The sequence below is a fragment of the Chiloscyllium plagiosum genome, chromosome 22 (assembly GCF_004010195.1).
Source record: "Chiloscyllium plagiosum isolate BGI_BamShark_2017 chromosome 22, ASM401019v2, whole genome shotgun sequence".
NCBI lineage: Eukaryota > Metazoa > Chordata > Chondrichthyes > Orectolobiformes > Hemiscylliidae > Chiloscyllium > Chiloscyllium plagiosum.
Genome location: NC_057731.1, coordinates 49,652,828 through 49,667,776, shown reverse-complemented (window position 1 = coordinate 49,667,776; position 14,949 = coordinate 49,652,828). Strand labels below are relative to the sequence as shown.

Below are 14,949 nucleotides of genomic sequence, written 5' to 3'. Positions count from 1 at the left end.
GTTGGGAGGTCATGTTGCGGCTGTACAGGACATTGGTTAGGCCACTGTTGGAATATTGCGAGCAATTCTGGTCTCCTTCCTATCGGAAAGATGTTGTGAAATTTGAAAGGGTTCAGGAAAGATTTACAAGGATGTTGCTAGGGTTGGAGGATTTGAGCTCTTGGGAGAGGCTGAATGGGCTGGGGCTGCTTTCCCTGGAGTGGCGGAGGCTGAGGGGTGACCTTATAGAGGTTTACAAAATTATGAGGGGCATGGATAGGATAAATAGACAAAGTCTTTTCCCTCGGATGGGGGAATCCAGAACTAGAGGGCATAGGTTTAGGGTGAGAGGGGAAAGATATAAAAGAGACCCAAGGGGCAATTCTTTCAGGGAGAGGGTGGTACATGTATGGAATGAGCTGCCAGAGGATGTGGTGGAGGCTGATACAATTGCAACATTTAAAAGGCATTTGGATGGGTTTATGAATAGGAAGGATTTGGAGGGATATGGGCCGAATGTTGGCAGGTTGGACTAGATTGGGTTGGGATATCTGGTTGGCACGGACGGGTTGGACCGAAGGGTCTGTTTCCATGCTGTACATCTCTATGACTCTATGACTACGTGTAGGTGCAGAAGTAGGCCATTCGGCTCTTTGAGCCTGCACCATCATTTAATATGATCATGGCGCTGATCATGCAATTTCAGTATCCCACTCCCACTTTCTCACCATACCCCTGATCTTTTTAACCACGTTGGCCACATCCAGCTCCTTCTTGAATATATCTTACAAATTGGCCCCAACACCTTTCTGTGATAGAGAATTCCTCAGACCTTTCATGACAGAGTTACCAGGATGCTGCCAGGTATGGGAGGTTTGCGTGATCAACAAAGGCTAGATAAGCTGGGACTGTTTTCACTGGAGTGCAGGAGGTTGAGGGGTGACCTGACAGAAGTTTATAAAGTAATGAGAGGCGTAGATAGGAGTTGATGGTAGTTGTCTTTTCCCTCAGACGGTGAATTACACGATTAGGCAGCAGATTTTTAACATAAGTGGAGAGAGATTTAAAAAAAGATATAAAAGGCAAATGTTTTACACAGAGCGTGGTTTGTATGTGGAGTGAACTTCCTGAGGAAGTGTTGGAGGCAGGTAAAATTATAACATTTAAAACAAATTTGGTTGGATACATGAATAAGAAAGGTTTGGAGGGATATAGGCCATGAGCAGGCAGCTGGGACTAGTTTCATTTGGGATTATGTTTAGCATGGATTGGTTGGACCGAAGGGTCTGTTTCCCTGCTGTACTACTCTATGAAGGATTTAAAGGGTCCTATTGGAGCACTGTTCAGCATTCTCTTTTCTGGGTTGAAGGATATAACCTGTTCAAATCTTTCCTGACAAGTACAACCTCTCAGTTCTGGTATCATTCTAAGGAATCCGATTTTGCACCATTGCCAGTGCCTCCAATTCCAGCTTAAAATATGGTGAGCAGCTCAGATGGAATTTCACATTGGCCCCAAAGTCCTGTACTTTCTGCGGGAGCCTGTGCCCCACAACCTGAGCCACCTCCGGAATTTTAATTTTGTCCCTTTTAAGGACGTAAAAAGGCGGGCCCTGTATCGACTGCTGCTGCACACCGTCCACCTCTTTTCCCTCATCCACCGTCCGGACACGCCTTGGCGTGCCCATTTGCCACCGGGCGGTGGGGATCCCCAGTGGAGGGCTCTCTACGCGGGAATCCTCCCCCTTTCTCTCGGGGATCTGGGGTGGAGGGTGCTGCACGCAGCAGTCCCCTGCAACCGCAGATTGCGGTGGTTCACGGACTCCCAGCCCAACTGCTTGTTCTGTGGCGCCGTGGAGTCCGTGGACCACGTGTATATTGGGTGTGGGCGTTTGCACTCCATTTTTGATTTCCTTAAAAACCTTCTCCTCTGTTTTTGGCTGCACTTCAGTCCCACGCTCCTGATCTTTGGGCACCCGGTACGGAGGAAGGAGGGCAGGTCTGAAGACCTCCTCGTGGGTCTGCTCCTGGGCCTGGCCAAACTGGCCATCAACAAGTCCAGGCAGCAGGCCATGGAGGGGGTCGTTAGGGCCGACTTGCCTGCCCCTCTTCCGCGGTTACATTAGAGCCGGGTGTCCTTGTAGAAGGAGCACTTGGTCTCCACCAAAACTCTGGAGTTGTTCAGGGAGAGGTGGGCGCTGCAGGGAGTGGAGTGCATTATTTCCCCACCAACTCTATTTTGATTTAATCCCTGCCCTCCCATTCACTGTTTGAACACACAGCGTTGCCCTTTGAGGTGTAGGGCACTGCTTGTCACTGGCCACTCGGGTGTTTCCTTTCGTCCTGGTGGTGGAAATTGAATAAAGATTCGTACAACTTGTGTCTCACACCTGCACACACAACATGGGTGCTGGGGAAAAAATAAGCACTACCGCGGTTAGGCGGTAGTGTGGGGGTTAATATTAAGAAAAACAAACACTCTGAGAGCTGGCTCTGAGGGAGCTGGACCAATGTCAAGGACTCCCAAAAAAAAAAGAATAAAATATGGTGAGCAGAACCGGTCACTGTATCCCAAATGTGGTCTAGCTAATGCATGACACGGCTGAATATTACGTATCTTCTTTTCAATCGTGCCTACATTTGGACTGAGGAGAGATGGCACTGGAGGAAATAAGTTTAGAATAACTGGCACAAACAAAACATAGGCCCTGAGTGAGGCTGCATGGGTGAGCAGAAAGATGAGAAGAATTTTATTGTATTATGCAAAGAGTTATGAACCGCCCAAAAAAAAATAAAGTGGCGACAACCGATTCAACAGTAGCCTCCAAAAGGAAACTAAATCATCACTTGAAAGTGAGAAACCTGAAAAGTTAATCAGGAAAGAGAAAAAAAAGAGAAGATGGACTAATAGATAACTCAAAGAAATGACACGGACATGACCTATCATCTTTACCCCCACCTCCACCCACCTATTGCACTCTCGGCTACCTTCCCCCCCACCATTTATCTCTCCAACCCTGAGGCTCCCACCTTCATTCCTGATGAAGGGCATTTGCCCAAAACGTCAATTTTCCTGCTCCTTGGACGCTGCCTGACCTGCTGTGCTTTTCCAGCACCACACACTTGACGCTAATCTCCAACACCTGCAGTCCTCACTTTTGCCCGATTGGTGAAACAGTCTGTGTGGCAATGTGGCTCAGTGGTCAGCACTGCTGCCTCACAGCACCAAGGACCCGAGTTCGATTCCAGCCTTGGGCAACTGTCTGTGTGGAGTTTGCGCGTTCTCCCAGTGTTTGCGTGGGTTTCCTCTGGGTGCTCTGGTTTCCTCCCACTGTCCAAAGGTGTGCAGGTCAGGTGGATTGGCCCATAGTGTTCAGGAATGTGTAGGTTAGGTGCATTAGTCAGGGGTAAATGTAGGGGAATGGGGGTCTGGGTGGATGACTCTTCAGAGGGTCAGTGTGCACTTGCTGGGCCGAAGGATCTGTTCCCACACTGTTGGGATTCTAGGATTACATCCAACAGTCTATTTCTGTGCTGTACAAGGGAGGGGGTGATGTATTTATTGTACCTGTAATTTAAAGAATTACTTTCAGTAGTCGTATTTTGAATGTAAAACAAAATCCTTCACCTTGGTAACTAAGGTAACTGAACGATACTCCAAAGATCATCCACTATTTAAAAGAGGCAACAAAGAGGCTCCTTAAGAACGAGCAGAGTTAACTTGCACGTCATGCAGCACAGAGTCACTTTGTTCTATGACAGGTAATTGGATGACTAACCTATTCAAGGACAATGTGTATGTTTTACCCAAGCTTCTAGCAGCATTCTCAGAAACAAACACCAGTGGCAAAAGTAAACCAACCAGCAAATTATCACAAGTTTACTTGCCATGTTATCTCTGAGGCTGTTAATTTGGGCCATATATTAAGCGGAAACACTTCCGGCATAGTCTCTGTCACCTGACAGCAACTAAACAAATTGGCTTCATGAAGAACAACAATAAAGTTAACCAGTTCTTAAGCAAATCTAAGTTTATGCAAGGTTAACTTACCAATCATTCACCAATTGCTCTCTCTGCTAAAACAAATTTTTTTTGATGATTTAAGAGAATAAGGTGGAGTTTAATTCATATAAATGCAAGGTATTGCATTTCAGTAAAACAAACTGGGGCAGGACTTCTACAGTTAAAAGTAAGGCCTTGGGTAGTCTTGTGGAACAGAGAGACTTAGGGGATCAAGTACATATGTCTTTAAAGTTTGCATCACATGTAGACAGAGTTTTAAGTAGGCATTTAGCACTCTAGCCTTCATTGCTCGGACCTTTGAGTACAGGAGTTGGGATGTCACGTTGAGGTAGTGCAGCCCATTGGTGAGACATTTTCTGGAGTACTGTGTGCAGTTCTGGTCTCCCAGTTATAGAAAGGACATTATTAAGCTGGAGTGGCTTCAGAAGAGATTTACTAGAAATTTGCCAGGAATGGAGGGTTTGAGTTATAAGGAGAGGGTGGATAGGCTGGGACTTCTTTCACTAGAGCTTAGGGGTGATCTGATAGAAGTTTATAAAATCATGAGTGGCATAGATAAGGCAGGTGTCTTTTCCCTGTGGTGGGGCTTTCAAGACTGGGGGCCATATTTTTAAGGTGACAGTGGAAAGAGTTAAAAATTGTGAGGGGCAATTTTTGTTTAAACACAGCAAGTGGTTCATGTATGGAATGAACTTCTAGAGGAGGTCATTTATGCAGGTACAGTTACAATATTTGAATAAGCACATGAATAAGAAAGATCTGGAGGGATCTGGGCCAATTGCAGGCAGGTAGGACTAGTTTAGTTTGGGATTACAGTCAGCATAAACTGGTTGGACCGAAGGGTCTGTTTCCATGCTGTATGACTCTATAAGATGATATATCATCAGGAAATTTCAGTAAACATACAAATTTCCAATTTCCAATGTGAGAACAGATTTTTATTTAATTTACTCATGGAACACGGGTGCTGCTGACTGGCCAGCATCCATTATCCGTCACTCACTGCCCTTGAACAGAGAGCTTGCTCGGCCATTTCAGAGGGCTTTTGCCTGAAACGTCGAGTTTCCTGCTCCTCAGATGCTGCCTGACCTTCTGTGCTTTTCCAAAACCACACTCTCGACTCCATTTCAGAAGGCAGTTGAGGGTTAACTACATGGCTGTGGATCTGGAATCACATGTAGGCCAGATCAGCTAAGGACGGCAGATGTCCTTCCCTGAATGACATCAGTGAGCCAGATGAGTTTTTCTGACATATCAGCAATGGTTTCACAGTCAACAGTAGATCCTTAATTCGACATTTTTCTTTACGGAATTCAAATTCCACCATCTGCATTCAAACCCAGGTCCCCAGAATAGTGTCTGGATTAATAATCTAGCGACAATACCATCAAGCCATCATCTCCAAAGAGTACAGTTAATCAATAAAAACCTATTTCAAACAGATTTAAGGACAAAATTCTCTCATGTCAGATTCATAATCATGACCTGAGGATTAAGAAAAACCATTACCAACCAATTGAAGACTGTATAGCAACTCCCTGCTCAAAGCTTTAACATGCTGGGGGAAAAAAAATCATTTAAAAAGTAAGTAAATCCATTTATTTTGTTTATTTTTGTTGCTGATTGTTAATGGATTTTGTCGGGTTGACTTGCATTCTGTTTGGTTTAATCCCCCAGAAGATACAGCTGTTTTGCTTTCAAAACCCCAGGGTTCCTTTGAGCCTGAGTGGATAGTAATAATTTCAGTTCACTTGCAGGTCCTGTTTAAATGGTGCCCACTGAGGTGATTGCCCAGGGGTTAGACAAAAGATTTCAACCTGCCAAGGAGTGGAAATGCACTAGGGAATGTTCGGAGTGAGCTTAATAACTCAAACATCACAATCCCGTTGTTCCTGATCCTATCTGATCATCAGTCAGGAGTTACAATTTGTAATCAGTGTAAGAAACAGTGGACCTTCAGATTGAAATTGACCTCCAGACTGGCTGCTGGATCATTTCCCAGCTCATTTGTCTCTCTATTTGCAACAGAGTCAACCAGGACAGATGTGGGCATCGCTGGCTGTCTAACCATAGTTGCCCTTGAGAAGGTGGTAGTGAGCTACCTTCTTGAACTGCTGCAGTCCACAATGCCCTTAGGAAGGGCATTAAGGATTTTGATCAAGTGAAACCGAAGGAACGGTGATATATTTCCAAGTCAGAATGGTGAATGGCTTGGAGGGGAACTTTCCAGGATGATGTTGTTGTATGAAGGTACCCTGTTTGGTCCATTACTTATCCTAGAATAAGTTTGTTGCAGCTATCTTCTTTCAGGGGAGGAATCTGGAGAGGGTCTAGATTGTAGGTCCACGAATCAGGGGAGAGATGACAGGTTGTGGTTTCAGCTGAGGGTCACCATACCTCAGGCATGGGGGCGGGGTTTAAAAGGCAGGACTTCCATGGTGGAGCACAGTTAGCTCACTTGGCTGTAATGCAGAGGCTGCCAACAATGTGGGTTCAACTTCCATCACCGGCTGAAGTTACCATGAAGGACTTTCAACCTCTCTCCTCATCTGAGGCATGGTGACACACAGGTTAAACCACCACCATTAGTCTCTCTCCTAATGAGAGAGCAGTCCCACAATCCTCTGGGGTTCTGGCAACTTTACTTCTTCACAATCCTAGGCTTTTCACCTACTAAATGGTGACGCATAGTGGGCAATGCTAAAGATATACCTCAGTATTAACCCTTTCAGATCATTATACAAGACCGTCCCTTGCAAACCTTACCAGACAAACTCAGTTCAGTGAACCATGTTTCTCCCCACAGATGCTGAATGATCCAATGAGTGTTTCCACTTGCAGTTTTTATTCATAATCTATGTTTTACATTCATTTCCATTCAGAAGGACATGGAAGGCTTTTGCCCAAAATGTCAATTTTCCTGCTCCTCGGATGCTGCCTGACCTGCTGTGCTTTTCCAGCACCACTTTAATCTCGACTACAGAATTCAGAATGTTTGTTGTTTTTGAAACCGCTCCTACTCAGAGCAAATCAATAGACCTTATTATTGACACAGCCTGAATATTGCGGGGGACAGGCAGGAATGTAGAGCTGGGGTCAAATTCAAGTCAGCCATGATCTTGTTGAAAGGCGGAGTAGTCTAGAAGGGCCGAGTGGCCTACTCTTGTTCCTTGTTGTTTTATTATAGTCATGGGAAATGCTAATCACATTTCAGAGTGACAAGAGAATGAGCTTTTATTTTATGAAGCAGCCAACAAAATACGGGGATAAAGGAAAGCATTTACGGGGCTTGGGATTCAAAACTTCACGCTACGGCTTGTATGGTTGACTTTTCTTTGTAAAAGAGTATTGACAATGTAAACGGAGGAATGAGCTCTGTTTGCATAAACAGAGACTGGCAAATCCAGTTCAGAAATGCAATCTGCCAATGGAGCAGTTTCTTGTGTAGAATCCTGTACTTGGGTCTGAATAAGTTAATACTGATATCACAGGGGTTTTGATGAAAAGGAGGAACTTGAGGGAGACAGGCCTGAGGTTAGTGTACTCCTAGCTGTCTCCATAGTATTGCAAGTCACATTCATACAACTTGTAAACTGTAACTGTCATGAAATAAGTTTCATATCATTTACTCAACAAAACGTTTCTGGATAGACCAAAAACGTAGATAGCCTAACCCTCAGCTTTAAGACTTTAAATGCAGGTTGATAAACATGCGCAACATGGGAATATACTGGTGATAAAGCAGCAGGAAGCTCAAGTGGAGCATAAACACATCATTTGGCCCCCAACAACTCTAAGTCAGTTTCTGTGCTGTACATACATTAGTCTGACCTCATCAGAAAAGGTGCTTTTCCTTCTTAAACAGAGTCTCTTCTTTTCGCTGTGTTCACTTCGTGCTATGTGGCAGGGAATAGAGAAAGGTTTCAGCTCATAGACTGAGATAGTATCTATGTTTGCAATCTCTCTCTGAACAGGTTGGTTAGAAAATGTGACAACCCTCTGGGACTTGAAACTGGGCCTCCTGGCCTAGAGGACATTACTGCTGCAACACAAGAGTCCTTCCTTTCGGATGTGTACACTGGGAGTGAATTCACTACAATAACGTAAAGGGTGGAGGATGGGCAAATCCAACTGAATTGAGAAAGGGGAGGGGAAGAAAGAGTACATAAAATTTCAATGAATCAATAGGAGGTGCTCTTTCCCAACAGGGCCAATAATGCAGGATTAGTATTCAGAGAGTTCCAACTGAAAACAAAGCATATTAGCGAGTAAAAATATCCCTGCCCTAGGAAACAAACAATAGTTGGGACAAAAACGAGATGTTGATTGATTATTTGGTTGAAGGAAAAGATTTACAATGATACTTATGAATAGTTTAAAAGATACAAATCAGACAGTTTATGAGATAAGGTGTTTCCTGTAACACTTACACTCTAAGCGCAGTGATGTGATGCCCAGATTACAGATTCTAAAGTTGGGTGTGAACCTATGACCTTCTGACATTAAAGGGAAGAATGGCCTCACTGAGCTAGTATCCACTGGGACCAATCACAGCAGACAATGCCAGCTGGAACTGTCACATTTCCTATTATTTCAATCCACATGACCAGAAGAATTTGATTGGAAATTTTACAGCAGGAAGGGGAGGGAGTGGTTTGACACGCAGTCAGTCAGTCATGGAATGGGCACAAACAGAAGCACCTAGCTGTAGTAAGTTCCCGAGGCCACCACATAGACTTGGCTGAAGATGAAGCATCATTGCTGGAGAACCTACAGCACAAGATGTCATGGAATAGAATCTGGCTACTTTTCGTCTGAGCTGAACCAAGGGAAATGGATAGTTGTGCAGGAGCGAGGTCAACTTTATGGTCTATTTTGTAAAAGGTTAGTCTGCAGGTACAGCGAGTCATCAGGAGAGCTAGCAGAATGATAATGGTTTATTGCAAGGGGAATTGAATGCAAGAGTAGGGAGTTATACTTCAGTAGTAGAGGGAATTTGTGAGACGGTATCTGGAGTACTGTGTACAGCACAGGTCACTGGTTACAGTATGTTAACATGTCGGGAACACGTTTATGAGACTAATACCTGGAATGAGTGGATTACCTTGTGAGGAAAGGGTAGGCCTGTACCCCCTGAAAGAAAGCGAGGATTGCAGATGCTGGAGTTCACAGTCGAGAGTGTGGTGCTGGAAAAGCACAGCAGGTCAGGCAGCATCCGAAGAGCAGGAGAATCACCAGAATGTCGATTTTCCTGCTCCTCGGATGCTGCCTGACCGGCTGTGCTTTTCCAGCACAACATTCTTCAAGTCTGTAACCTCTGGAGTCAGAGGAGGCTTAATTGAAACTATAAAAAAACTGAATGGACTCGACTGAGGGGATTTAGAAAGGATGCTGTCTCAAATTAGGTAAATGTGAGATGTTACATTTTGGTAGAGCAAATCAGGGGAGGATTTATACACTTAACGGTAAAGTCCTGGGAAGTATTGCAGAACAAAGAAACCTTGGAGTGCAGGTTCATAGTTCCTTGAAGATTGAGTCGCAGGTAGACAGGAGGTGTTTGTACGCTTGTCTTTATTGGTCAGTGCATTGAGTATAGGAGTTGGGAGGTCACATCGAGGCTGTACAAGATATTGGTTAGGCCACTTTTGGAATATTGCATTCAGTTCTGGTCTCCCTGTTACAAGAAAGATGTTGCGAAACTTGAAAGGGCTCAGAAAAGATTTACAAGGATGTTTCCAGAGTTGGAGGATTTTGCGCTAAATGGAGAGTCTGAATAGGCTGGAGCTGTTTTCCCTGGAGCTTCGGAGGCTGAGGGGTGACCTTATAGAGGTTTACAAAATCATGAGGGGCATGGATAGGGTGAATAGACAAGGTCTTTTCCACAGGGTAGAGCAGTCCAAAACTCAAGGGCGTAGGTTTAAAGTGAGAGTGGGAAGATTTCATAGGGACTTAAGGGGCAACGTTTTCATGCAATGGGTGGAATGAGCTGCCAGAGGAAGTGGTGGGAGGCTGGTACAATTACAACATTTAAAATATATCTATATGGGCACATAAATAGAAAGAGTTTAAAAGGATACGGACCAAATGCTGACAAATGGGACTAGATTAATTTAGGATATCATCGACGAATTGGACTGAAGGGTCTGTTTCCGTGCTCTATGTGAGAGAACCTAGAACTAGGAGTTATAGTTTAAAAATAAGGAGTCAACCATTTAAGAGATGAGTAAACATTTTTTCTGTCAGACGGTTGAGAGTCTTTGTTATTCCCTTTTTCAAAAGGCAGTGGATGCAGAGTTTTTCAATATTTTTAAGGCAGAGATAGATAGATTTTTGATTCCCAAGGTAATGAAAGATTAGTGGGGCATGCAGGTACAGCTGAGGCTAAAATTAGATCAGCTACCATCTCACTGAATGGCAGGGCAAGCTTGCACGACTGAATGGCCTACACCAGCTCATTTGTTGAGCAGGTAACCTGACACAGAGGCAAACAAGTCTAGACAGACTCACTTTCACACCTATTACACAAACTGACACAGGGAGAAAGTGAGGATTGACATATGTCATTAAAGAAATCTTCACTTTCACTGAATGAGTTTCTCTGTCACCACTAACACTCAGCTGATGCAACTTGCACTAAACCTCTAACAAGTATTCCTGCCATGTTGTAATGTTTATTACTTGTTGAACCTAACTCTCGAGTGACCCTGTTCCCCTACGTCAGCTCAGTAGGCAACTCCTCTCACCATGAAGGTCATAGATTTAGACTCCTATCAGGAAACCCAGGCTGACACTCACTGTGCAAAGCTGAAAAAGTGTTACATTGTCACAAACTCCATTATCCAGATGAAAGGTTAAACCATGGCAGCGTCTGACCTCTCCATTGAAGGTTTAAAAATTGCAGTTTACATAAGAACATAAGAAATAGGAGCAGGAGTAGGCCATCTGGCCCACTGAATCTGTCCCACTATTCAATCAATGGCTGATCTTTACATGGACTGAGCTCCACTTACCCACCTGTTCACCATAACCATTATTCCTTTACTGTTCAATAATCTATCTTTTCCTTAAAAACATTCAACAAGATAGTCTCAACTGCTTCAATGGGCAGGAAATTCCATAGATTCATAATCCTTATTTTGAGGCTATGCCCCCTAGTTCTAGTTTCACCTGCCAGTGGAAACAACCTCCCTGCTTCCAACTTATCCATTCCCTTCATAATGTTATTTGTTTCTATATGATTCCACCCTTCATTTTTCTAAATTCCAATGAGTATAGTCTCAGTTTAGCAGGCTAATTCTTGGAATATCAGGACAGACATATGGAGAGAGACTAGATCAGATAGAACTATGTTTCACTTGAGCTTCCTGCATCACTGTTTTATTATCGGTATATTACTGTCTCGTGCGATTATCAATGGCACATGTAAATTCACAATATTCCAGCTGAGGTCTGACTGTACCTTGTATAGTTTTAGCACTACCTCCTTACTTTTATATTCTACTCCCTCGGAAATAAAGGCCAGCATTCCATTTGCCTTCCCAGTTACCCACTGAATTTAGATGCTAGCTTTTTGTCATTCATGCACAAAGTCTCCCAAGTCGCTCTTCTGTATGGTTCTGCAGTCTTTCTCAATTTAAACAATATTCAGTTCTTCCATTCTTCATTCCAAAGTGCATTACCTCACATTTTCCCATATCTTCCATCTGCCAAATGTTTGCCCACCCACTTGTCTACGTCATTGAATCAGAGAATCATGGAGTGCAGAAGAGACCCTTTGGACCATCAAGTCAGCACTAACATGCGAGAAACACCTGACCTTCTATCTCATCCCATTTACCAGCACTTGGCCGATAGCCCTGAGTGTTACAATGTGCCAAGTAATTCGGACTTTCCCACCATTTGCCTTCCTCAAATTTTCCTCATCCAAGTCATTAATATATACATTCATTCACCCTGAACAGGGCTGTTGTAACATGGTTCTGGGAGCAGGCAGGACTTGAACCTGTGTCTTCTGGCCTAGAGGTAGGGGCAATACTGCTGCATCAAAATAGTTTAACATGTATGGTAAATAAATGTGTCCAACAATACCTCATCCACAACAAGTTACTGATTTTGGTGAGCTATGGGCTGTTGTCAAGACAGGCACATTCCCACCAGAGTGACAACGGGATCAGAAAGAGAACACTGTAGCACCAATTGGTCTAACTTTGACATACAGAGTCAGGGAGAGCCAGGCACTTTGCTGCCTCCTTACCGCAGCAGACACCCAATAACATGCGACTCAGTCAGGATCCCACAAACAGGGCAGTAACCCAGAACGTCAGAAAGCAGGAAATGTACCAAGGATGACAGGCAAGCAGGAAGTGGCAAGCATTCACAGTCATAGAGTCATAGAGATGTACAGTGTGGAAACAGACCCTTCGGTTCAACCCGCCCATGCCGACCAGATATCCCAATCCAATCTAGTCCCACTTGCCAGCACCCGGCCCATATCCCTCCAAACCCTTCCTATTCATAAACCCATCCAAATGCCTTTTAAATGTTGCAATTGTACCAGCCTCCACCATTTCCTCTGGCAGCTCATTCCATACATGTACCACCCTCTGCATGAAAAAGTTGCCCCTTAGGTCTCTTTTATATCTTTCCCCTCTCACTCTAAACCTATGTCCTCTAGTTCTGGATTCCCCGACCCCAGGGAAAAGACTGTGTCTATTTATCCTATCCATGCTCCTCATAATTTTGTAAACCTCTATAAGGTCACCCCTCAGCCTCCAACGCTCCAGGGAAAACAGCCCCACCTGTTCAGCCTATCCCTATAGCTCAAATCCTCCAACCCAGGAACATCCTTGTAAATCTTTTCTGAACTCTTTCAAGTTTCATGGTCTATAGTTCCCTGGCTTGTCCTTACCACCCTTCTTAAACAGTGGCATCACGTTAGCCAACCTCCAGTCTTCCGGCACCTCACCTGTGACTATCGATGATACAAATATCTCAGCAAGAGGCCCAGCAATCACTTCTCTAGCTTCCCACAGAGTTCTATGGTACACCTGATCAGGTCCTGGGGATTTATCCACCTTCGTGCGTTTCAAAACATCCAGCTCTTCCTCCTCTTCAATATGGACATTTTTCAAGATGTCACCATCTATTTCCTTACATTCTGTATCTTCCAAGACCTTTTTCCACAGTAATACTAATGCAAAATACATTTCTCTCAAGATGCATTCAGACTTGGGGAGATTGGCATCACTGCTATTTATCAGCCATCCCCCAGTCCTCACCTTGTTGGCCGGGGCTGCCCACACATAAGAACAGCAAACTCGTGAACTGAAGTTACCCGGGCCCCAGCTGCAGGCTTGGGCTGTCTCGAACCAGATCACTCAGAGATGACATAAAGGTGTAAATCCTTATTTGGTGAAAATGTAATGAGGTCATCCTAACTGTGTCCTTGGGCCAGAGCCTATAACGAAAAGACACAGGCTCAGCAGATGAGCCAGAACCAATGAAGAGTAAGACACCACAGTTCAGGAACATAAGGAAAAAAGATTTTGGGCATGCCAGCAACAACAACTCCGGAGTTCAACCGAGTACTTGGGGAAATCACCTGGTCAGCATGAACTCCTATTCTCAGGTATTAGCCTTTAAATTCTTTGACTGTTCAGGGAACGTCATAGAAACCTAGTGGGTGTGCGCATAGATTTTAGTCTTGTATGAATTGTATGCCTGTTGTTAGCCTTTTCATAACCAAACGGTGTGAATTGTATGTCTGTTTTAATTAAATTAATGAAGTTGGTGGTTAGCTGATGTAGATTTTACTCTTTTCCAGCCAATAACTGTTGACGAGGGTGGTAATTGGGCAACATAATTGGAGAAAGATGCTGATGGGTCTTTTGTCACTGAGTCAATGTCGGGTTTTTGCGCGAGTCACTCTATGCAGTAGTTTAAATGCAGAGTTTCTCATTACTAAATTTCAGGGGGGAGGCAGGAGTCTATGATTGTCGTGTGAATTTATGTAAAAGCCAGAACAGCAGGATTTCTTCCTGGAGAAAGACATTACCATCTGAATCTGTCTGGGTCATTTAATCAGACAGCTTCAGTGTGATATTTCAAATCCAGGTTTTACTTCCAGATAAAACCCATTTCAAATTCTCCAACTCATTCAAGTGCTTAGGGAAAATTTCAAAAACATAAAATAATTCATGAGCATCCATAATTGGGCAGTGAAATTGGGTACAGTAGACTATATTTTAACCCTCCCCATTAATAAAGTATTCCTTGACATCTTTAAGAGGAGTAACCTGGAGCAGTGTGATTTCTACATTAAACATTGGATTTATCTTCAAAGCCAAGTATTAAACTCCAGCTCCATAAGCTGAAAATTACATAATTTAAATTTAAAATGATCCAATTTCATCAATGTACAATCAGCTCCAAATTTTTATTTTGACAATGACTTCTAAAACATCTCTACTAGTGTCTGTGCACCTAATGAAAATGAGACAATTTAAAAACAGCCTTCTCGAACCAATGCACCTTTACATTGTAATGGGGACCTAGCCTGATTTGTGTTCCTCATATAGAGTCATAGAGACGTGTAGTACGGAAACAGAACCTTCGGTCCAACTCATCCATGCCCAGCAGATAGTGCAACCCAATCTAGTCCCACCTGCCAGCACCCACCCATATCCCTCCAAACTCTTCCTATTCATATACCCATCCAAATGCCTTTTAAATGTTGCAACTGTACCACCCTCCACCACTTCGTTTGGCAGCTCAATCCATACACGTACCACCCTCTACATGAAAAAGTTGTCCCTTGGGTCTCTTTTATAGCTTTCCCCTCTCACCCTAAACCTATGCCCTCTAAACTTGTGTCAAGGTTCACTGGAAATGAGAGTTCAAGTTACTTTGGGTAATTTCTCACTGATATTTAAAATTCTGAACAAGAGT

At 43.8% G+C, this 14,949-nt stretch overlaps 1 protein-coding gene across 1 annotated transcript in view; it reads right to left on the bottom strand.

Annotated features, from left to right (window-relative positions):
* The window catches only part of LOC122561323 (CREB3 regulatory factor-like), a 94,663-nt gene extending 80,306 nt beyond the window's left edge, over positions 1 to 14,357 (bottom strand). Inside the window, exon 1 of the mRNA XM_043713017.1 lies at positions 13,281 to 14,357. The gene's annotated coding sequence lies outside the window, so the exon portion shown is untranslated. The remainder of the gene's footprint in view (positions 1 to 13,280) is intronic.
* Positions 14,358 to 14,949: the final 592 nt, after the last annotated feature.